Source organism: Apodemus sylvaticus, chromosome 22 (genome assembly GCF_947179515.1).
Source record: "Apodemus sylvaticus chromosome 22, mApoSyl1.1, whole genome shotgun sequence".
NCBI classification, from domain to species: Eukaryota; Metazoa; Chordata; class Mammalia; order Rodentia; family Muridae; genus Apodemus; species Apodemus sylvaticus.
In genome coordinates, this window is record NC_067493.1 from 8,992,455 (window position 1) to 9,016,105 (window position 23,651).

The 23,651-nt window shown below is 38.4% G+C and overlaps 1 pseudogene; it reads right to left on the reverse strand.

Annotated features, from left to right (window-relative positions):
* Nucleotides 1–12,705: 12,705 nt before the first annotated feature.
* The window catches only part of LOC127672338 (zinc finger protein 431-like), a 41,067-nt pseudogene continuing 30,121 nt past the window's right edge, over nt 12,706–23,651 (reverse strand).

The following is a 23,651-nucleotide window of genomic DNA, read 5'->3' on the forward strand; positions in this document are numbered from 1 at the left end:
TATTCTTTACATCTTTTTCTTAATACCAAATAGATTACAAGTAAAGTAAACTGGTTAACTTAGACTAAGTTATTTTTATTCAGAATAAATAAAACTTAAAAACTAATATGAATAGACAAATGTATATTTAATCAATAAATCCCCACAGGTAAAATAAATATGAAATGATATTATATCTCTGAATCTTTATTTGTAATGGGTAACATGAGGATATATATTTAAATTGTAATGTCTACTTTTAAGTACCTGATATATGTAAACATACAGATCTGATTACAGTGATATCTCTATGAACCCTATCCCAATGCTAGTACACAACATGGTCACTATCCCTTAGGGTTCTAAATTAGTTTTAAAGATTTTTGCTTTCCTAGAGCAGGATTTGTTTTTTATATTGGCCATTGTCTTCATTCAATGTAATAATGATACATAAGGGCTTTTGAAAATGAAATATACATGTGTAAATATTTATATAGACAAAAACACTTTAATAATTTAAACAATATTTATTTCCCAAAATGCCCAATTAAAAACCAATAAATATACTAAGATAGAAAGATCAGCACAGGGCTTCTGACTTATTGTCTAAATTAAACAACAACCATTTTCATATCTTCAACTCCCTTGAATTAATATAATCACAGAAGGTCTTTTTAAATATTATTAAAACTTTGTGAAATGGGAGGAGATGGGTGGCCAATATTTCTATAATTTGTAGGGGGAATAACTAATTAGGTCATGTGAATTTGTCTAAAGATATCCTGAGTAAATTGTTTTTGATGTATAGAATGTACTTCAGGGCTGGATAGAAGGCTCAGCATTTACGAGCACTGGCTGCTCTTCGAGAGGTTCTGAGTTCAATTCCCAGCAACCACAAGGTGGATCACAACCATCTGTCATGGGATCATATGCCCTCTTCTTCTGTGTCTGAAGACAGGGATATTATGCTCCCATACATGAAATAAATAAATAAATCTTTCTTTAAAGAAATGCTTTGTCAATTTTCTTTAGGGAAAAACAATAATTTTACCTTTTATCCTTTGATAAACTATGATATTTTTAAAATGTGGTATCATTGAAACTTAGAAAAGGGGAATAAAAATATTGTATTCCCCACTCCTGAATTAATATTCTGACAATAAATTGTGGATTTATTTGTTAAAACTATTTTAACTTTTGGTGTTAACATTTAATGGTCTTAAAAAAGAAGTATTTATATAGAGAGACTTCTATGTCTTCCACTATAGTCCTATATAGTTGTAGTTCAAGGCCATCCTTTTATCTTCTTAAAAACCTTTCTGAAAGCACATTTTCTAGAAAGAAAAAGAGCCAAGACTACTGAGTATCATTGGCCATCTTATTTTTCATCCCAATCATTGGACAGAAACAATAATTAAAGCCACCATTTGGTGGTAAATATTATTATTTATTTATTTATTTTTTACCACAATTGAATGATAAGTATTCCAAATAAAAGACACAAAAGACTTGGTATTTATAATAAGATTTAAAGCACTAGAGTTGGATGGACTATTTTGCATAGTTCCTGTTAATAATTGTGTGATATCATTTGTCCGCAATGGGGAGTTAGAGAAAGGACCCACGGAGCTGAAGGGCTTTGCAGTGCCACAGAAGGAACAGCAATGAGTCACCCAGTACTCCCAGAGCTCCCAGGGACAAAATCATCAACCAAAGAGTACACATGGAATCACTCATGGCTACATACGCATAGGCAGCAGAGGATGGTATTGTTAGACACCAAAGGGAGGAGAGGGTCTTGGCCCTGGAAAAACTTGATACCATAGTGTAGAGGAATATCAGAAAAGAGGAGCAGTTTAGGGTTCATTGAGGAGGGAAGATGGCTTAATGGATTTTTGGGGTAGGGGGAACCAGGAGAGGGGACCAAATTTGAAATGTAAATAAAGAATATATTTTAAAAAATGAATAGAAAAAATTGGATACAATGGTCAAAAATAAATCTGGATTATCAAACTTTACTGGGACTAAACAACAAAGCGTTCTGTAACATATGAGAAAGCAAAGTTACAAACAAATGGAGAAAGGAAGAAGAAGAGGAAGAAGAAGGAGGAGAAGAAGGGGAAGAAGAAAAGGAAGAAGGAGGAGGAGCAGGAGAAGAAGAAGAAGAAGAGGAGGAGGAGGAGGAGGAGGACAAGGAGCAGGAGGAGGAAGAGGAAAAGGAGGAAAAGGAGGAGGAGGAGGAGGAAGAGGAGAAGGAGGAGGAGGATAAAGTCTGGAAAATATTTCCAATAAAATCATAAATGAAAATTTTGCTAAACTAAAGAACGTATCTGATAATGTACAAGAACCATCAAAAATACTAAACAGACTGAGAAAAAGTCCCTTTGCCACATAATAATCAAAACTCTAAACATATAAGATAAGGAAATATTAAAAAAACTGCAGCAGAAAAATTTAACAAACTAAACAAAACAAAAATTAGAAATGTATGAAATCACAACTATTAGCTTCATATCCATCTTATTTTTATGGAATTAATTCATTACACACACAATGTTCTCCCTGCATGTATTCCTGCAGGCCAGAAGAGGGCACCAGATCCCATTACATTTGTTTGTGAGCCACCATGTGGTTGCTAAGAATTGAACTCATGAACTGTGTAGGAACAGCCACAGCTCTTACCCTCTGAGCCATCTCTCCAGGTCTATTCCTTCTTTCTTATTGTATATTATAAAAGACAAAAAGATGCTGCATAGTCTCAGAAACCACCCATGCTTCTACAAGAAAGCAAATGGTCCAGATGTTTTGGACAGAATTACAATCAGCCATGATACTGAAATTATTCAGAGGTCATGGCCTGAACTATCAAGTAAGAAGCAACCACGAGAAACCTCACAGGAAGTCACATCTGGCTGATCATTCCAATCCAACCCCATAGAGTACACACTGCTCAACCACATGTTCCACCCCATTGTGGGCAGTGATCCTATACTCACCATGTCTTGATTTCAGAGCTTCCCTGAGGTCCCCTCACAGCACACAACAGCAGAGCTCAGAGCAGGACACGGAGAACCATTCAAGCTGCACAGCCACAGGGAAAACGCTCAATCAGCATAAATGTCTAGAAAACATTTCCAAATAAAATCATAAATGAAAACTTTCTTAAACTAATGGAGGTGCCTGTTAATGTAAAAGAAGCATCCAAAATATCAAACAGATTGTAGAAAAGTAATCAAAACAGCAAGCATCAAAGGAAAACAATATAAATAACTACCACATAAATAAATAACAAAACTAAAAAAAAAAAATAGCCTGGGACGTAGCCCCGTCCATTACACAGCCTTTGACACCAGCCAGCTCCAACCTGATTATTTATGTTCCTTGGGAAAGCTCCAGCCCAGACCTCTGTAAACTCTACCAGGTCTTTGTCATGTCACAGCCCAGCCTGTGTCATTAAGAATCAGGATGCAGTTTATTGGCCTGGGAATTCCCTTCCTGTCTCACCAGCTCACAGCCAGAAGCCAGGGCCGGGCGCACAGCCCAGAGATCTATGGAGGCCAGGCTCGGCTTCCATTCCCACAGGAGGGTTGTGCTAGGAGGCCACTGTCCCCGCCTGGAGGAGCACAGAGAGGGTTTGCACTCTGCCCCACTGCAAACTTTCCAGGACGGGAAACCTGCATATTTCCCAGCCACTGTCCCTGCCTGGAGCACAGAGAGAGTTTGCTCTCTGCCCTGCTGCAAACTTTCCAGAGCAGAGCAGGAAGCCCGCGCCTTGCCCGGCCACTGTCCCTGCCTAGAGGAACACAGAGAGGGTTTGCACTCCGCCCCGCTGCAAACTTTCCAGAGCAGAGCCGGAAGCCCGCGCCTTGCCAGGCCAATGTCCCTGCCTGGAGGAACACAGAGAGGGTTTGCACTCCGCCCCGCTACAAACTTTCCAGAGCTGGAAGCCCACGCCTTGCCAGTCCACTGTCCCTGCCCACAGCACAGAGAGAATTTGCACTTTGCCCCGCTGCAAACTTTCCAAAGCAGAGCGGGAAGCTTGCTCCTTGCCCGGCCATTGTCCCTGCCTGGAGTAGCACAGAGAGGGTTTGCACTCGGCCCCGCTGCAAACTTTCCAGAGCGGGAAGCCCGCGCCTTGCCCGTCCACTGTCCCTGCCCAGAGCACAGAGAGGGTTTGTACTCCGCCCCACTGTAAACTTTACAGAGCGGGAAGCCCGCATCTTGCCAGGCCTCTCCAAACTTACAGACTGCTTCTGTGGAGACGACAGGAGGATAGCGCGGTCTAACTTGAGAGCTCACAGACACCCACAGCACGGAGTACTATCTTCATCCGGATGCGCACGCGAATGCGGTACCTTTCCACAATTCCAGCCCCGGCTGCTCAGAGCCCGGGAAGCTCCGCAATTCCAGCAGCTGTAAATGCACTCACTCACCTCCTTCCCACCTCTGCCAGACCTCTGACAAACACGCACATTCAAACTCCCAGCCCACTTTCATTCATAAAAATTAAAGACAGGAAATGATGACATTCCAGGAGGCTGGATGCAGGGCTGGCCCTGCGGTGACGTCAGGGGTGGTGCCAGCGGTTGCCAGGTGATGGACAGGGACGTCAAAATGGCGCCCACCAGGGGCTGAGGTGCACGGTCATGGGGAGGGGGCAGGGCTCGGGGGACGTCAGGGGCGTGGCCAGCGGTTGTTAGGTGTCAGTCAGGGAATCCAACATGGTTCCCGCCCATGCTGAGATAGATGGGCGGGGTTGGCATGATATCAGGGGCAAGGCCAGCCTTCTCTGCTTGACTGACAGTGATGCCAATGTGACATTTTCACTGAATTTGAAGAAATATATAAATATGTGTGTTAAAATTGAAGAATTTAATGTAAAATAAAACACATGAAAGTGTACACATAGATAATACTTCAAAACTGCTTGATAAACCATGTAAAAAATTTCTAATCAAATTGATGGCTTTCATGGAAAATACTTCTTATAAACTTGAAGAAATATACAGAAAATTTATTTAAAATTAAGATTTGTTATTGAAAATAAATACATATAAAAAGTTGACAAAGAAAACTAAATATGTAGGCAAACTCAATTTTAGGAATAAATTGAAAAATAATGTGTTAAAATTGAAAAATCTGTTGGAAAATAATAATTGTAAAAAGATAAATTGTCTTTACTAGATCAAACACCTAGAAACATTTTCTCATAAAATTCATGATTTTCAAAGAAATTTTTTCTGATATAATTGAAACAATATATAGAAAAGTAGTGTTTAATTGAAGATTTTCACTGGAAATTATTCAGATAATTTTATGTACATAAAAACATCTCTAAATAATTGAAATATTAATTAGAAATATTTTCTGATAAAATTAAAGTTTATCTTAACTAATATCTGTAGTGATATTGAAGATATGTGTGTTCAAATTGAAGAATTAATTGGAAAATATTAATAGTAAAATAGTAAACATAGAAAATATACCTAGAACATTGTCCAATAAGCTAGAAAAAAATTTTGATAAAATTGAAGATTATGATGGAAAATATTTCTAATACAATTGAAGTAATATACAGGAAATGTATTATAATTGAGGATATCAGAAAAGATAATACAGATGAAATATTATTAGACATATAAACTATTTCTAAATTAATGAAAAAATGTTGTAGAAACATTCACTGAAAATATTTGTGAAAAAAATGAAGTGGAACTTGAAATAGTGAAGGTTTTAATTGAAAAATAATACAGATAAACAGTATACATAAAAAGTTCCTAAAATGATTGTAAAATAAACAAGAATCATTTTCTGATAAAATTGAGGGTTTACATGTAAAACATTTCCAAGAAAATTAAAGTAATATATTGAAAAATGTGTTAAAATTGAAGTATTTGTTGGAAAATAATGTTAAAAAATGTAGATAATTTTATTTTTACTGAATGACCAAGGACATAGAAAAATTTGGGATGAAAGGGAAGATTTTCATGGAATATATTCCTGATAAAATTGAATAAATACATAGAAAAATGTGTGAAAGTTGAAGATTTACAAGGAAAGGGATGCTTCTAAAATGATAGACATAAAAATATTTCTAAATTAAATAATTAGAGAATTAGAAAATTTTGATAAATTTGGAGATTTACATGGAAAACAATCCTAGCACTGGGCCTTTTTCTAGTTCCATTTAGCTTTGAGTTTCATAATTTATTCATGTAAATGTCTATAGTAAGCTCCGTTTTTGAGACATGTTGACCACAGAGTAGCACTGCCCATAGTGAGGAGGAGCAGACATATGAGCAGTGGGAGCACTGGTGGTTGGTCCTCCCTAGAGCTGCATGGGAAGCGTCGGCCAGATATAGCCAGATGTTTGCACCTGTGAGGTCCCTTGTGGTGCTCCTGCTAGATCAGGCCGTGACCTGTGAATGACTTCACTCTCATTGCTGAATCTGCTCAAAATACTTGGACCAGGGGCTTGCTTGAAGAAATGTCATGGGCAGGATGCCAAAATTGGACAGCGCTGGTTTCTCTGGAATCTTCCACAAGTTCTGCCCTTAGCAGTTAACACCAAGGTGTAAGATCCACCTGCTGTTAATTTTGCGGAATATTTAAAAGGCCTCTTATGTGTTGGGGAGCACTGCAATATTAAACTGAAGTGTAGAAGGTTGGATTTGGTGAAGGAAAGGTCTTACCAAGCTTAGGAATAGTGACAGTAAGTAGCATTTAGCTGAAGGATGACGGCCTTAAAAACACCCCAAGGATGAATAGTGTGCTAAGCAGGGTGGTTAGAGACTAGGCGGCTGGGATTCACATGTTTGTTCACCAGGTTTGTTTAGAAACCTGTCTCCAAATTATTACAAAGGAGACAAATGTGATGTACAACCACCTACTTGGTACATGCTCATAACAAAAAACAGGTTTGTACAAGCTGCTCAAAGTGTCAGTATTGAGTCACAGCCAACATCAAGGTCTGGTGGGCCTGAAGCCCCCTTTTTCTGATTGTGAAAAGCATAGTTCTGTCTCATTGTGAATACTACATTGGAATTGTAAACATTTTCTGATAAACTCGATGATTGACATGGAAAATATTCCTGATACATTTGAAAAAATATATAGAAAAACTTGTTAAAATTGAACACTATAATGGTGATTATTCAGATAAAATGATAGGTATAAAATAATTCTAAGCTGACTGAAAGTGGAATTACAAACATTTTCAGGTAAAATTGAAGATTTACGTAAAAAATATTTCTAATAAAATTCAAGAATATATAGACAAACATGTTACAATTTAATATTTCCATAGCAATTTTATAGATAAAGTGGTAGATATAAAAAATCTTTCTCAGTTAATTGAAGGTGGATGCCTACCATTATTTTATCTATATAAAATTTTCCATGATAATCTTCAATTTTAACATATTTCTTCTAAAATTTTCTATTTTATCAGAAATATTTTCCATGTACAACTTTAATTCAACCATAAAAGTTTCTATTTTATTTTTGAATTAATATAGCAATGTTTTATGTATATCATTTTACTCTTTAACTTTCCATGAAAATTTTAAATTTTAAACTTTTTCTTTATATCTCTTGTATATTTTCAGAAATATTTTCCATGAAAATCTACAATTTTATCATAAACTGTCTTTAATTCTTTTTTTTCAATACAAAAATCAATCTTGGGAGACAGCCATTTGAGAACAGAAAAAACCCGATGCTCTTGCAGACATGAGCCTAGCATGGCTGTCCTCTGAGAGGCTCTGACAGCAACTGAGACAGAGGCAGATACTCACAGCCAATCATTGCACTCAGGTCATGGATCCCTATGGAAGAGTTAGAAGAAGAATGGAAGGAGCTGTAGGGGATTCCAATAACTTAAGAAGACCAACAGTATCAGTAACCCAGACCCCTGGGAGCTCACAGAGTCTAAGCCATCCAGCAAAGAGCACACTTGGACTTGGGTGGGACCCCAGTCACATATGCATCAGAGGACGGCATTGTCTGTAGTCAGAGGGAGACTATTCACCTAATCCTTGTTTTTTAGTGGGAATTACAAATAATCAGAGCTGTGAGTTTTCTTATTAGCGCTGCGTCCGTTGTGTGTCCAAGGTTTGGATTTGTTTTGCCTTCATTTTCACTAAATTCTAATCGTTTTTTCTGTAATTCTTCCTTGTCCAAGTTATCATGGAGTAGGGTGTTGTTCGGTATCCATGTTGATGTGGGATTTCTCTTATTATTTCAAATCCAGCCTAAGTCTTTGGTGCTGTGATAGGATGCATGGGATTATCTTCAAACTTTTTGTGTCTGTTCAGGCCTGTTTTATGAAACTGGAGCTACAAACTGAAGTTAAAAACATGGACAAGCTTTGTCTCCTGGCTTGCTCTCTGGCTTGGGCGTTGTCCCATGCTCAGGTAGCTCTCTTATCCAGCTCAGGCCCACTTGCTTATGAATATTGTCACATTCAGAATCATGAACACTACCTCACACAGACATAACAACGGCCATTCTGATGAGAGCACACCCACAACTGAGGCTCCTTCAGATTAACGTAGCTCTGACATGGAGAAATGCCGGCAGATTTACCTCTCTCCTGACTCTGTCCCCTTGTGGATTGAAAACATGATCTCTTGCTGCCCGCCTGCTCTCCTAGCACTCAACAATAACCAGCAATCTCTCCTGAACATATCAAAGAGGTCAGGGAAAGAGGCCACACTCAGCCAACACTATGAAAATCTAGACAGAAAACTGTAACACAGGAATAACAGCCTGGTCTACAAAGTGAGTTCTAGGACAGCCAGGGCTATAGAGAAAATCTGTCGCAAAACAAACAAACAAACAAACAAACAAACCGAGAGGTTTGTTTATGGCTAAGTGCTTGAATCAGGGAAACTCAAGCTTCCTTAAACAGATGATAGGTAATAGACAACCTCAGATGAAAAGCCAGATATGTAAGGCAATCGTTGTTGAACACTATTATTATCCATTCAATTTTCATCAGTGGCGAATTAGAGAAAAAACACCCAGTTAGATTAGTATAGATTTTTTAGATAAGCCTATCACAAATCATAGAGAAAATGAATCTTTCTCTGTATATAGAAAGGGTAATTAATAGAATGTCCTGATAAAGGCTGTCAGCGAAGGGAAGTTAAATATATCAAGAACTCGTTAATTTCACGTTGCAGGATCTTACAGGGAATACTTAGGAAACAATTACTTGTGATGAGAGTTTTGAAAAAGCAAAATTAAACAAACCTCTTTTGTTTTGTAAAATAAAGTAGTACAAATACAAAAAAACAAAAATGACCTTTCCATATATAGCTTGATAAAGCATCTCTAGTCTAGATCAAAAATGGGGCAGAACATCTCTAAAGATCATGAGTGAGAAACTGTTTCTCAATTTTAAATGTATAATTTAGAAACACCCTTAGGGGATTAGAGGGTTATGGTTATGATCAGAACAAGGGTTTTTATGGTAAAGATGCTTAGGAAATTACAGAGATAAGATTAGAGATTTAGAATAAGTCACAGCGATAGGCTGAGGGTTAGGTTCAAGATGGCCACCATTATTCTTCCTGGTTTCCCTGAATCAAAAGTTTTCCTATTTTACAAAGAAGAAATGTCAGAGTTAGGGTCAGTCTCAGGATCGTGTCAGAGGAATTGTTTGTTGTGCTATGCGAAATCAGGTTCTATCTTTTCACTCATCTGCCTTCCTAGTCCTCTTTTTCATAATATCAAAATCTTCTTTCCAGCCCCCAATGAAAGTAGAAAGTGAGTTATCCGCATAGGCAGAATTCCCAGATGGGAAATATCATTACGTCATCATGGGGCCCAGTTCACATACAACAGAAGAGTACATATGACTCCCAACATCAGCTTTCCCAAGCTCACAGACACACTGCACCTAAAAAAATTGTTATGTTTTTGTTGTTGTTGTTGATTTGGTTTATTTTTTAATTTGTTTTTATTTTTTAATTGTTTTTTGTTTTTTTGTTTGTTTGTTTTTTGAGACAGGGTTTCTCTGTGTACTCCTGACTGTCCTGGAACTCATTCTGTAGACCAGGCTGGCCTCAAACTCAGAAATCTGCCTGCCTCTGCCTCCCAAGTGCTGGGATTACAGGCGTGCGCCACCACACCTGGCTAATTATTATGTTTTTTAAAGAATGACAGTAAATGTCCTTGATATTAGTTAGTTGTTGCTGATCAATTCATTACCTACTCTGAGGTCAGGACACACCTCATCCCTCCCCAGGCTCTGAAGAGCTCCTTTAAAAGCATCAGCCTAGGCAGGTGAGGCACGCATACACTGTCACCACCACAAACACATCACTGGGCATTTGTAAACCAGGAGACTGCAGTGAGCTCCAGCCAACCTACAAGATGTAGTGAGTTCTAGCGCAGCCCTAGACTACACAGCAGGATCCTGTCTCAAAACATGCAAGTTAATAAACATCACACACTACATGTGTGCTACTCAAACGACTCTAGTTTGAGAACAAAGATTGCAGGCGACATTTAGAAATTGCAGCAAGTCACTTCAACGCAGCAACCTCTGGATCCGGGGCTTGGACACCTTTATGAGAGGGAATATTAAATAACACTGGGCGACATTACTGCTTTACACTGATAACTGCAAATACAGTCAATTAAAAAATATGGGCAAAAAGTTTAGCCACTGAGCTAATGGCTTTGCTGCTGAAGTTCCCACCCTTCTAAACCCCTCTTGACTCCCTTCCTTTTCAACAAAACAGTAGGACAGCAAGAGCAGGTTTTGCACTTAGTAGTTGCCATGTGTTCTCAGGTATCAGGTGGCTCTCACTGTCGGTCTACATCCTACCATATTTAAAAAGAACATGGACAACCAAGCAGTGGTGGAATACACCTTTAATCCGAGCACTGGGGGCGGGGGCAGAAACAGGCAGATATCTTGTGAGTTCGAGGCCAGACTGGCTTACAAAACTATATCTAGGGACACCTCGGGCTAATGATGAAACCCTGTCTCAAAAAAAAAAAAAAAAAAAAAAAAAAAAAAAAAAAACAACCAAGCAAACAATCTAAAACCCTTGACAAGCATGCAAAATATCACACCTGTCTCAAACATGCTCCCTTACCCATCCATGGAATTGATAAAATAGAAAGAGAACAATTCAAATAATTAATGAGACATGAAATTGGTCTTTTGATCCTTTTATAAGACAAGAAAAACAAACCCCAATAAAGATAAAGAATATACAAATTAATGAAATCTAAAATGAAATGGGGGATTTATTAACAGGTAATGAAGAAATCCAGAGAATGATAAAGACATAGTTTAAAAAGGGTGAATTCCACCAACTTGGAAATTCTAAAAGAAATAGCTAACTTCCTCAATAGATTCCACATCCCAAAATTAAACTACAGAAAAACAACTTAAACTGACATAAACATGAAGGAAAACAGAATTCATTAAAAATATGTCCCCAATGTGAGCCCACGTCTATGAGTTTTAGGGTAGAGTCCTACCAGACTTTCAAAGAGGATTTAACAAGAATTCAGTGTATTCAACAATATACAAACAAAATAAATATTAGTCAATTTATTTTCTGAACCCCTGATTACTCATATATCCAGTCAGGAAAGACTGAGCAATTAAAGAGAATTACAGACCAATTATCCCTAAAACCACAGATTCAAAAATACTTAAAAGATAAAACAAATAAAATAAAATATAAAGCACATCAAAAGATCATCCACCATTAACAGTGAGGAAGGCTTCATTCTAGAAACAGTGATGGTTCAACAAAATGGGATTAAAGTGTAAGAAAAACCAAGAATTGATCATCTCATGAGGTAATGTAAACTTCTCTGACAATATTCAACACCACTTCATGATAAAATTCTCAGAGTTCTGGTGCTTACTAGGACTGGAACATGGCTCCGCCTATTCCATTATCAGCAGCTTTCAATATTTCAAATATATCACTGCCTAATCTTGACTTTCCTGGAACTTGCTTAGAGATCTACCTTGATCTCAAAGATCTGCATGACTCTGTCTCGTGAATGGTGGGTTAAAAAGCATGTAACACCATGCCTGGAACTAAGCCTTTCTGCTTATATTTTAAATTCAGAACCCAGAATCCAAATCTATCTCTTGGCAATTTGACACATAATTGTATCTTCATGTGTCTACATCAAAACAGTGTCCAGGTAATAATAATTCCTAACATGATACAGTTCTCGTTCATACAACTGCAAACCCATATGTTTAGCTGAATGCAATCTTGTCCTAATGTAACCATTCCTTTAATGCCATTGAATATCCTTGATCACAAGATTAAACGTCATTCAACTTCCTGATGATGCCTTGTATTTTGAACCTTTCTTTTTTTTATTTTTCCTTTCTTAGTGTCTATGCTTGTTAAAAACTTTCAGGCCAAATACTATGTGGTGATTTCCGTGACTTACTTGGTCAATACAATTAATGTAAACCTCTTTACCTTAACCTCAAGGAAACTCTTCAGACGAGGGCAGCAAACTTCTTTGCAAAAGCATCAAAAAAAAAAAAAATCTCCAGAGTGGAAATAATCCCAAGCACCCATGTCTATCATATCCTACTATGATACACTCCTAATTCCCACTTAATTCATGATCATATTCATTATGTTTCTCTCCAGCACACAGAATTTGGAGACTTATCCCTAGTGAAAACACTTTACCACATTGATTACATTAATTAGTTTTCTGTCCGGTGTGTGTTCTTTTATGATACTGGAGATAACTGGGTCTTGTAAAGGCTTTACCACATTGATTACATTCATAAGGTTTCTCTCCTGTATGTGTTCTTTTATGTGTTTGGAGATAACTGGGTCTTGCAAAGACTTTACCACATTGATTACATTCATAAGGTTTCTCTCCAGTATGTGTTCTTTTATGTCTTTGGAGATCACTGTGACATGCAAAGGCTTTACCACATTGATTACATTCATAAGGTTTCTCTCCAGTATGTGTTCTTTTATGAATTTGGAGATGACTGCGCCGTGCAAAGGATTTACCACATTGATTGCACTCATAAGGTTTCTCTCCCGTGTGTGCTCTTTTATGTCTTTGGAGATAATTGTTATATGCAAAGGCTTTACCACATTGATTGCATACATAAGGATTCTCTCCAGTATGTGTTCTTTTATGTCTTTGGAGATGACTGTGCTGTGCAAAGGCTTTACCACATTGATCGCATTCATAAGGATTCTCTCCAGTATGTGTTCTTTTATGATATTGGAGATGACTGCGCTGTGCAAAGGCTTTACCACATTGATCGCATTCATAAGGTTTCCCTCCTGTATATGTCATTTTATGTCTTTGGAGACTACTGGGTGTTGCAAAGGCTTTACCACATTGATTACATTCATGAGGTTTCTCTCCAGTATGTGTTGTTTTATGATATTGGAGATGACTTGATCTTGTAAAGGCTTTACCACATATATTATACTCATAGGGTTTCATTCCAGTATACATTCTTACATGCCTGCAACGATAATTAGCACATGTGAAATCTTTACCACATTCATTACTCTGATCAATCATGTAATCAATATGAATTATGTTTACAATTTGTGTAATGGTAAAGAAACATCAGATCTTAAGGTTTTAGCCCTTTATATGTTCATGTTGTTCTCCCTCATCATGAGTTGTTCAAGACACCTGTGATGGTTATTACATGGCTCATATTTATAATACCCTCTTTTTATATGATGTATTTTAGCTATCTGAATAAAGTTAGAAAAACTCTGATCTGTATAACACTGATTGTATTCATATTTTTCCTCTAGTGTGAATTACAACACATGTGACTGGGAACTAGGACACACAGAAGAATTTCCAAATTCCTAGTACCCATAAAGATTTTTTTACACTATGAGTTTTGGGATATTCCCTGTAAAACTAAAAACCCAACTAATTACAAATGTCTTTCATATTCCTAATTTCTTCCAAAGGCAGAATAGTACATATCTTCTTGTTTTAGAACAAAAATTTTATGCTTCTTCTTTCCATACCCCAATGCTCACATGATTATTATCTATTGTGACACATGATATACCTAATAAAAAGAATGATAAATGAAAGGTTTATGCATTGCATTCACACTGTTTGAATTTTTGTTTCTCATAACATGTGCAATATGGACTAATGTTTCTCCAAAACAATATTCTTGATTCTCATAAAATGCCCTCTAACCAAACTGAACCATATTACTACAAGAATATTAGTATCACCAAATTTTCTATGGACTATTTGCTTATTCGAATGTTTTGGATATAAATTTATCACTATTCAATGTGCAATTTCTAAATACGATGAGACTATACAGATTGGCAGATCCACACCACAGGTCTAATGGAGCTACTTATCAAATGGATACACAAATCACATATCGGATCTTGAGGTACATGGTTTTGTAAGAATATTATAATCATATCTACACTTAAAGGACTGTTATTTTACACTTTTGCTTTTTGCTGTAGATTCCATAAGATGTTCAATTTTCCTCAGAGACAAATTTGGAACAGCTTGCACATGGAAATTACCATTCATGACTTCTATTATTTTGAAAATGTTCTTCAAGATGATGCTCTTCGCAATTATAGCCTAAAACACAGTAATAGAAAATGAATGATATAGTATTGGAAAATAGGCAAAATTAAAGGTACTGTGAATTTTAACTGCACCGTGATAGTTACACTGAAAATTCAGTGAAACAGAATTATTCAGCTCAATTTTCATACAATTAAAATAATAGAAGATCATCAATAACCAAGAAACATATGTTTCCTTCAGAAAAAAAATAACAGTCTTACCTATAGCTTTGAGGTTCAGGTAGGTTTCCAACATCACATTTTTGTAGAGACTGTTCTGGGAAGGATCCAGCATATTCCACTCTTCCTCCGTGAATTTCACATGCACATCATCAAAAGTCACTTCATCCTAAATAACCCATACAAATGTACAACACAAAGCATGATACTAACATCACCGTAAAATAAATATATGCTTTCTCAAATATATAGTCACATAATTCTCGTGCTTGCCCTGCTTATTTTCTGACTCAGAATTTATAATTACTGTGTCATTTTTAGAAGGAGCTTTAATTATAAGATACACCTCTGTCACTTTTGAACTCTTTAAATAGGATACAAATTTGCCAGAGAAATGCGAATTGGGAGGGAGATGCAGAGGAAACAGATCCACAATACCGAGCACACATCTGAAAAATTGCATGAACAATTACTAACTACAAACATGATGGGCAAGCTGGGTGTATTTTCTCATGTCTTTAATCACAGAGGTACAGGCAGGCGTATGCCATTTACCTAGATACTGGCATGGCCTTTGTAATGTGTTCTAGGAGACTAAAATGTATATTTTAAGACCCTCAATCCCTACAAAAAACAACCATGGGAAAAATGATACTGAACTCAAAGTTCTTTATGAAAGTTCCTACAAAGAATGATAAATTTACAGCACATCTGTATTCATCTGGTAGAAATATGAAGTTTAATCTATAATATTTGGTCAAATTTCAATCCTAAAGATATGGATGAAAAAACACGGAGCCAGGCGGTGGTTGCGCACACTTGTAATCCCAGCACTCTGGGAGGCAGAGACAGGCAGATTTCTGATTTCGAGGCCAGCTTGGTCTACAAAGTGAGTTCCAGGACAGCCTGGTCTACACAGAGAAACCCTGTCTCGAAAAAACCAAATCCAAAAAAAAAAAAGAAAGAAAAACCGCACAAAAATATGCTTATATTACAAATATAAGACATGTGTCTTTTTTGGTTTCTCTACTACTTTAAGGACAGACAAAGCTACACAGCAAAATTTGTTTTGGAAAAGAAAAGCAAAAAATAAAATAAATGTAAAAATATAAAACAACTAGACTTGTAAAATAGATTATCACTGATTATCAAATGTATGGATTGTATTTTATATGATTTAAGGAAAAAGATTATAGTGCATATATGGGAGCATGAGAAGAAAGTTGAAGGGTCAGTTTCAACCACAACACAGAACACACCAAGGACACAATGTTTCCCCTCTAAAAGAAATGCTGGGTAAAATCTGGAGCAGAGACTGAGTGCATGGCTAAAGAAAATTTGCCCCACTTGAGAGTGCCATCCTATGGACAAGCGCCAATCCAGGACATTATTAATGACACTCTGTTATGCTCCCACACTGAAGCCTGGATTAATTGTCTATTGAGAGGATCCACCCACCAGCTGACTGAAAAAGCTGCACAGATCCAGAGTCAAACCTTGCATTGACCTTGGGGAATCTTGGGGAAGAGTTGGCAGGAAGATTGAAACCCCTGAGGAGGATAGGAACTCCACAGGAAGACCAAGAGACTCAAGTAACAAGCACCCTTGGGGACACTCAGAGACTAAGCCACCAACCAAATAGCATACACAGGACGGACTAAGTCCCCTGGCACATATATAGCAGATGTGCAGTGCAGAGGCTCACAAAGTCGTCTAATAACAACTGAAGCAGTGGATTTCCCTATAGCTGTGTGTGTGTGGGGGGGGGGTGGATATCTTTTGAATCTGTTTCCTTAACTGGGCTGCCATGTCTGGCCTCAGTGAGAGAGGATGTACTTAACTCACAATAGAATTGATTCACCAATTTTGGGGATACCTGGGGGCCCCACAACCTCTCAAAGAAAAACGGAGTAGACTGGGGGAGGGACTCTGCCATAGCAAGGGAAATATAATGGGGATAGTGATAAGGGTGACAATGAATATATAAATTATTGGAAAAACAAAAAATGAGAGAAAAAATAAAATTTTTCATTCTATAAACACTATCCTGGATGATATCTGTAAAGGCTCCTCCTTCATGATCTTCCACAAGCTCTGTAAATAAAGCCAGACAGGAAAGACAAGCCCCCAAAGACATCATCCTATCTAGAAGTTTTTTGATTCAATTAACTACATCCTGACCCTTGACATTATAGTCAAATGTTCATCCTGTGATGTAAATTAATTCAATCTTTCTTCAGGGATCCTAACAGTCTGTAGGAACTCCTACTCTGTTCAAACGTCTAAAGTCTCTTCTGACACACACGGCAAAATCTTGAAAGTCACCCCTTGTAACAGTTTGGTTACTTCCTCTCCTTGTACATATCTCTCCATGGCAGATTTACCAATGCCTTAGTTATCTCAACAACCTCTGGACAATGGGATTGAACTCTTTACTCAGAGAGAATATTAAACAACACTGGCTGACCTTACAGCTCTACAATGATAACAGCAAACACTGTCAAAAAAAAGAAAAAAAAAAAAACATAGACCACATGAGCAAAAGGCTGCTGAAATTATCTCCCTTCTAAACCCCTCTACTATCCCTACTGCTTCAACTACACAGTAGGACAGAAAGAACAGGTTTTGCCCTTAGCAGTTTCCATGTGGTCTCAGGTCTCAGATGGCTCTCAATGTTAGTCTATGTCCTCTCATATTTAAACAAAACATGGAAAGCCAAGCAACAGTGGTTCAAACCTTTAATCCCAGAACGTGGTGGGGCAGAGTCAGGTGGATCTCTTGTGAGTTTGAGGCCAACCTGGTCTATAGGGACAGCTCAGGCTAATGATGAAACCCTGTCTCAAAAAGAGAAAAAAAAAAAGAATTAAGAAAACCTAACAAACTAAAACCCTTGACAAGCACACAAAATGCCCCACCTGTCTCAAACATGCTCCAAGACCATATGACCCATCCAGATCATCTTCCCCCACAGCCTCATGATCTGTCAACATGTTAAAAGTACTGCTGTTATTTTTAAAATATATGCGTGCATACTTGAATAAAGCTCAGCCTAAACTTTCCATGTAACCATTCCCTGGGCACTCGATAATTTATTAGATGCCAGGCTCCCTGCTTAACACATCAACTGCAGTGTCTCATTCATTTACCAAATAAATTGCCATCATCTCTGCCATGCCAGGCATAAGCAGCAGCCATGATAGTAATCAAAGTGATATCTGTACCAGATACTGGTGTTGTGCAGAATCCCTAATGCCTAACACACACGTGTTATCCAACTCAGCCCATGATGCTGTCAGCACAGACATCATCAGCAATGCTGAGGGAGCTGCAATGTCTGAGATCTGTGGTAGCCTAACAGGGAAAGGCATTATGAAATGATGTCAACTCACATTCCTTTCTACAGGTAGATGAACATTATCTTAACCACCCAGATACTTAATTCTCATCATAACTGTAAATTAAATTTGCCCAAACATGATGATCAGCATGTCACAAAAAATGAAATTCTCTTCTCCTGAACTCTTAAGCCTGGTATTGGTAGTGCAAGGTTTTATTCCCAGCACTCTGTAGGCAGCGGCAGGCAGATCTCTAGTGAGTTCAAGGCCAGCTTGGTCTACAGAGCAAGTTCCAGAACTGCCAGGTCTACACAGAAAAAAAAAAAAAAAAAAACTATCTTGAAAATCCAAAATAACAATAATAATGATGATAAAGTGTTGATAGAAAGTTTTTTCAGTTTTGACTTCCAGACTCAACAGATGGGCAATTCTAGTTTTGTTTTGTTTTGTTTTTAAAGGAAAGTAACAAAGTAGCTTTCCGATAAGATTTACCATTGCTAGCTGGGCATGGTGGTGCATGCCTGTAATCCCAGCACTTGGGAGGCAGAAGCAGGTGGATTTCTGTGTACGAGGCCAGCCTGGTCTACAGAGTGAGTTCCAGATCAGCCAGGGCTACACAAAGAAACCCTGTCTCAAAAACAAACAAACAAAAAAACAAACAAACAAAAACAAAAAACAAAACAAAACAAACAAACAAACAAAAACAAAGAAAGAAAAAAGATTTACCATTGCTTTCCCAATGGCAAAACTGTTTTTCCAAGTTTCTCCAAAAGCAACTATGGAATGGAAAGGAAGAATACACGCGGACGTAAAGAATGGTAAGCCTCCACAACAAACAAGCAAACAAAAACGGGTAACTGGACCAGGAGTAGCATGTCCCCCCAACACACACACACACACACACACACACACACAAACAGACACACAGCTCTGCAAGACGCAGCTTCATTTCAAAATCTCGTCAGTCCTGAATCTTCAAATCTTCAGCTGCCCCTGTGTCTTCACCTCTCCACTGATCTTTCCCGGCCTCTCATAGTGGCAAGGCTCAACTGCCACTCATTTTCATTACCCTTGTCTTAGTCGGGGTTTCTATTCCTGCACAAACAACACGAACAAATACACTGTTGCTATTTTTAAAATATATGCATGCATATTTGAATAAGGGTCAGCCTAAGCTTTCCATATAACCATTCCCTGGTCACTCGATAACTGATTAGATACCAGGCTCCCTGCCTAACACATCAACTCCACTATCTCATTTGTTGAACAAATAAACTCTCATCATCTGTGCAACACCAGGCAAGGCAGAAGAATCAGCCACAACAATTATCAAAGTGATATCTGTACCGGATAATGGTGCTGTGTGGAACCCCTAATGCCTAACACACACGTGTTATCCAGCTCAGCCCATGTGACTGTCAGCACGGTCTCCATCAGCAATGCTGGGGGAGCTGCATTGTCTGCCATCTGTGGTAGCACAACAGGGAAAGCCATGATTAAGTGATGTCAACTCACATTCCTTTCTACACGTAGGTGAACATTATCTTAACAACCCAGATACTTAATTCCCATCATAACTGTACATTAAAATTCCCCAAATATGATGATCTGCATGTCGCAAAAAAGTGAAATTCTCTTCTCCTGAACTCTTAAGCCTGGTGGTGGTAGTGTACGCCTTTAGTCCCTGAACTTTGTAGGCAGAGGCATACAGATCTCCTGTGAGTTCAAGGCCAGCTTGGTCTACAAAGCAAGTTCCAGAACAGCCAGGGTCACACACACACACACACACAAACTATCTTGAAAATGCAAAATAACAATAATAATGATGATAAAGTGCTGATAGAAAGTTTTTGCACTGTTTTGAATTCCAGACTCAACAGATGGGCAATTCTAGTTTTGTTTTGTTTTGTTTTTAAAGGAAAGTAACAAAGTTGCTTTCCGATAAGATTTACCATCGCTGGCCCAATCACAAAACTGTATTTCCAAGTTTCTCCAAAAGCAATTAAAGGATGGAAAGGAAGAATACACACGGATGTAAAGAATGGTAAACCTCCACAATAAGATAATAGAAAAAAACAAACAAACAAGCAAACAAAAACAGGTAACTGGATCAGGAGTAGCATGTCCCCCCAACACACACACACACACACACACACACACACACACACACACACACATACACACACACACACACAGCTCTGCAAGACCCAGCTCCATTTCAAAATTTCTTCAGTCCTGAATCTTCAACTGCACCTGTGTCTTCACCTCTCCACTAATTTTTCCTGGCCTCTCATACTGCTATCATTTTCATGACCCTTGTCTTAGTCAGAGTTTCTATTCCTGCACAAACATCTTGACCAAGAAGCAAGTTCGGGAGGAAAGGGTTTATTCAGCTTAAACTTCCACATTGCTGTATATCACAAAAGGAAGTCAGGACTGGAACTCAAGCAGGTCAGGAAGCAGGAGCTGATGCAGAGGCCATGGAGGGATGTTTCTTACTGGCTTGCTTCCCCTGGCTTGCTCAGCCTGCTGTCTTATAGAACCCAAGAATACCAGTCCAGGGATGGTCCCTATCCACAAGAGACCCTCCCTCTTAATCACTAATTGAAAAACATGGCCCACAGTTGGATCTCTTGGAGGAACTTCCCCAACCTAAGCTCATTTCTCTGTAATAACTCCAGCCTGTGTCAAGTTGACACACAAATCCAGCCAGTACATTTGACCCCTTGTCACTTGACAAACCAACATATCACTATTAATCCTATCCCCCTACTTTCTTATTCATTCCTAAGATCTAAATAACTTTACAAGTTCCATACTCTTTCCATATTAAAAATTCAATTCCTTTAAAAGGTCCAATATCTATTAAAATTCAAAGTATTTTAAAAATTCAAATTCTCTTAACTGTGGGCTCCACTAAAATACTTTCTTCCTTCAAGAGGCAAAAATATCAGGGCACAGTAACAATCAAAAGCAAAACTCAAACTTAAATGCTTCAATGTCTGGAATCCAACTCAAGAACTTCCAGGCTCCTCTGAGGGCTGGGGTCATTTCTCCCACTCTGCCCTTTGTAGCACACAACTTTTCTTCTAGGGTCCAACTGCCTGTACTCCACTGCTGCTGCTGATCTTGGTGGTCATCTCATGGCACTGGCATCTCCAAAACACTGCTGTTTTCTGCCATAACTAGGCTTCACATATGAAGGCACTTTTCATGGTGCCAAGCCTCAGCTCCTATGCATGACACCCTTCAGTCTTGGGCCATCAATTGCAACTGAGATTGCACCTTCACCAAAGGGCTTACATGGCCGGCCTCTCACAGTGCTGCGCTTCAGCTGTTCTTCTTGGCACCTTCACACCTTCAAAATTAGTACTGTCTGTGTTACACATATGCACATTATCAATTCCAACCACAGCACAAATTCTAACCACAGCACAAAGTACAGTTGTGGTTATCTCTGGAGCACAGCCTCTGTACTCACAGAAAACTCTTCCCAGACGATTTCAGCTCAGTGGTGCTGGGCTCTTCTTAATCACTGCTAATTTCTTAGTTCCAGCGAAGGAGCCATCAATAGTCCCAGTAATGCAAAAGGTTTTGCTTTAATAGTTTAGTATCTTGTTAATCTCACCTATTTCTTCAGCCTCAGCTAACCAAAATCACAGAATCTTCACAATCAAAACAACAACATCCCTGAAAAGAATCTTAAATTTTCCTTCTGAGATTTCACGAGCCAGGCCATCATTTTTGACCTGTTCTGAACATATTATCATATAAGCTCCTACAGAAAATTCCATAGAGCTCTTAACAACCAATGGCTCTTCTAACCCAAAGTTCCAAAATCTTTGCACAGTCCTGCCCAAAACAATGGCCCAGGTTGTCACAGGAATACCCCACTACGCTGGTACAAATTTCTCTTAGTCAGGGTTTCTATTCCTGCACAAACATCATGGCGAAGAAGCAAGTTGGGGAGGAAAGGGTTTATTGAGCATATACTTCCATACATCTGTTCATTACCAAAGGAGGTCAGGATTGGAATTCAAGCAGGTTGGATGCAGGAGCTGATGCAGAGGCGATGGAGGGATGTTCCTTACTGGCTTGCTTCCCCTGGCTTGCTCAGTCTGCTCTCTTATAGAACCCAAGAACACCAGCCCAGGGATGGCACCACCCAAAATGGGCCCTCTCCCCATGATCACTAATTGAGAAAATGCCCCACAGTTGGATCTCATAGAGGCACTTCTCAAACTGAAGCTCCTTTCTCTGTGATAACTTCAGTCTGAGTCAAGTTGACACACAAACCAGCCAGTACACTCTTTCACTCACTTGGATGCCTTGTCTAAATTCAGTAAGAGAGCTATGCCTAACTATGCAGAGAGTTGAAATGCTATAGATGTTTGATACGCCAGTGTTGCCAATGCTTCTTGAAAAGATAAAGGAGTTAGGGATGACTGTGTAAAGTGGAAAAGAGAGATGGAAGAAAGTGGAATCCAAATTAAATAAATAAACAAACAAATAAATAAGTAATAAGTAGGGAAGTGACAAACAAATACATATAAATAGAATAAAAATTTAGAAATCAGATCATCATTTTTAAAATTTACCCCACTCCATATGCAGGTATTAGACAAGGAAAAAAGATTTTTGGCAAAATATCACACAAATGACCTCTCACTAAAATTTACAGTTTCTGTATTCCTCTGATATGCTATGTTCTCAATTTTCTCTGGCTGCATACTGTCAAGACTTTCATCTTCTGGGTCCTATGAGAAAAAATGATCAAATACCATCCACAGATTTCTATGAATTTCACCATCTCAATTTCTGATATATTCCATATTCCTTCAAAAGAGAACATAGATTCTGTCCAGCAGCAAAATCATATATTGATACCATTTGTTGTTGCTGTTCTAACTTGCTATTTTGCTTCTGTGATGGAATCCTGTGCGCAAAAGGATCTCAGGTAATAAATGGTTGTTGTGAATGCTTCTGTCAGACCACAGTTCACCACTTTGGGAGCTTAGTGTAGAAAGTGAAGCTACAAACTGAAGGTCAAAGCATGGACAAACATTGTCTCCTGGCTTGCTGTCCTGCTTGGTCAGTGTGCCATGCGCAGGTAGCTCTCTCATGCATCCCAGACCCACTTGTTTATGAATATTGTCACCCTTAGTGGAAGAGCCTTCCCACATCAATCATCAACACTATCTCACACAGATAGAGCAACCATCAATTACGACAAAGACACATCTTCAACTGAGGCCTGTTCAGGTGACTGTAGCTCTGGAATATTGAAATGTTGGCAGCTTCACCTCTCTCCTGACTACATCTCTATGTGGATTGCTAAGATTATGTCTTCCTGCCAACCTCCTATCCTAGCTTTCAACATTGGCCAGCATTCCCTCTTGAACATACCCAACAAACAGAGCAGTAAAAGGGGCAACATTCAGTCAACACTATCTGATAATCTAGACAGCAAACTATAACTCAGTAATAACTTCCTATCCATACTAGACAAACTGAGAAACCTTACCTAACCTAAAATAACCACAAATGC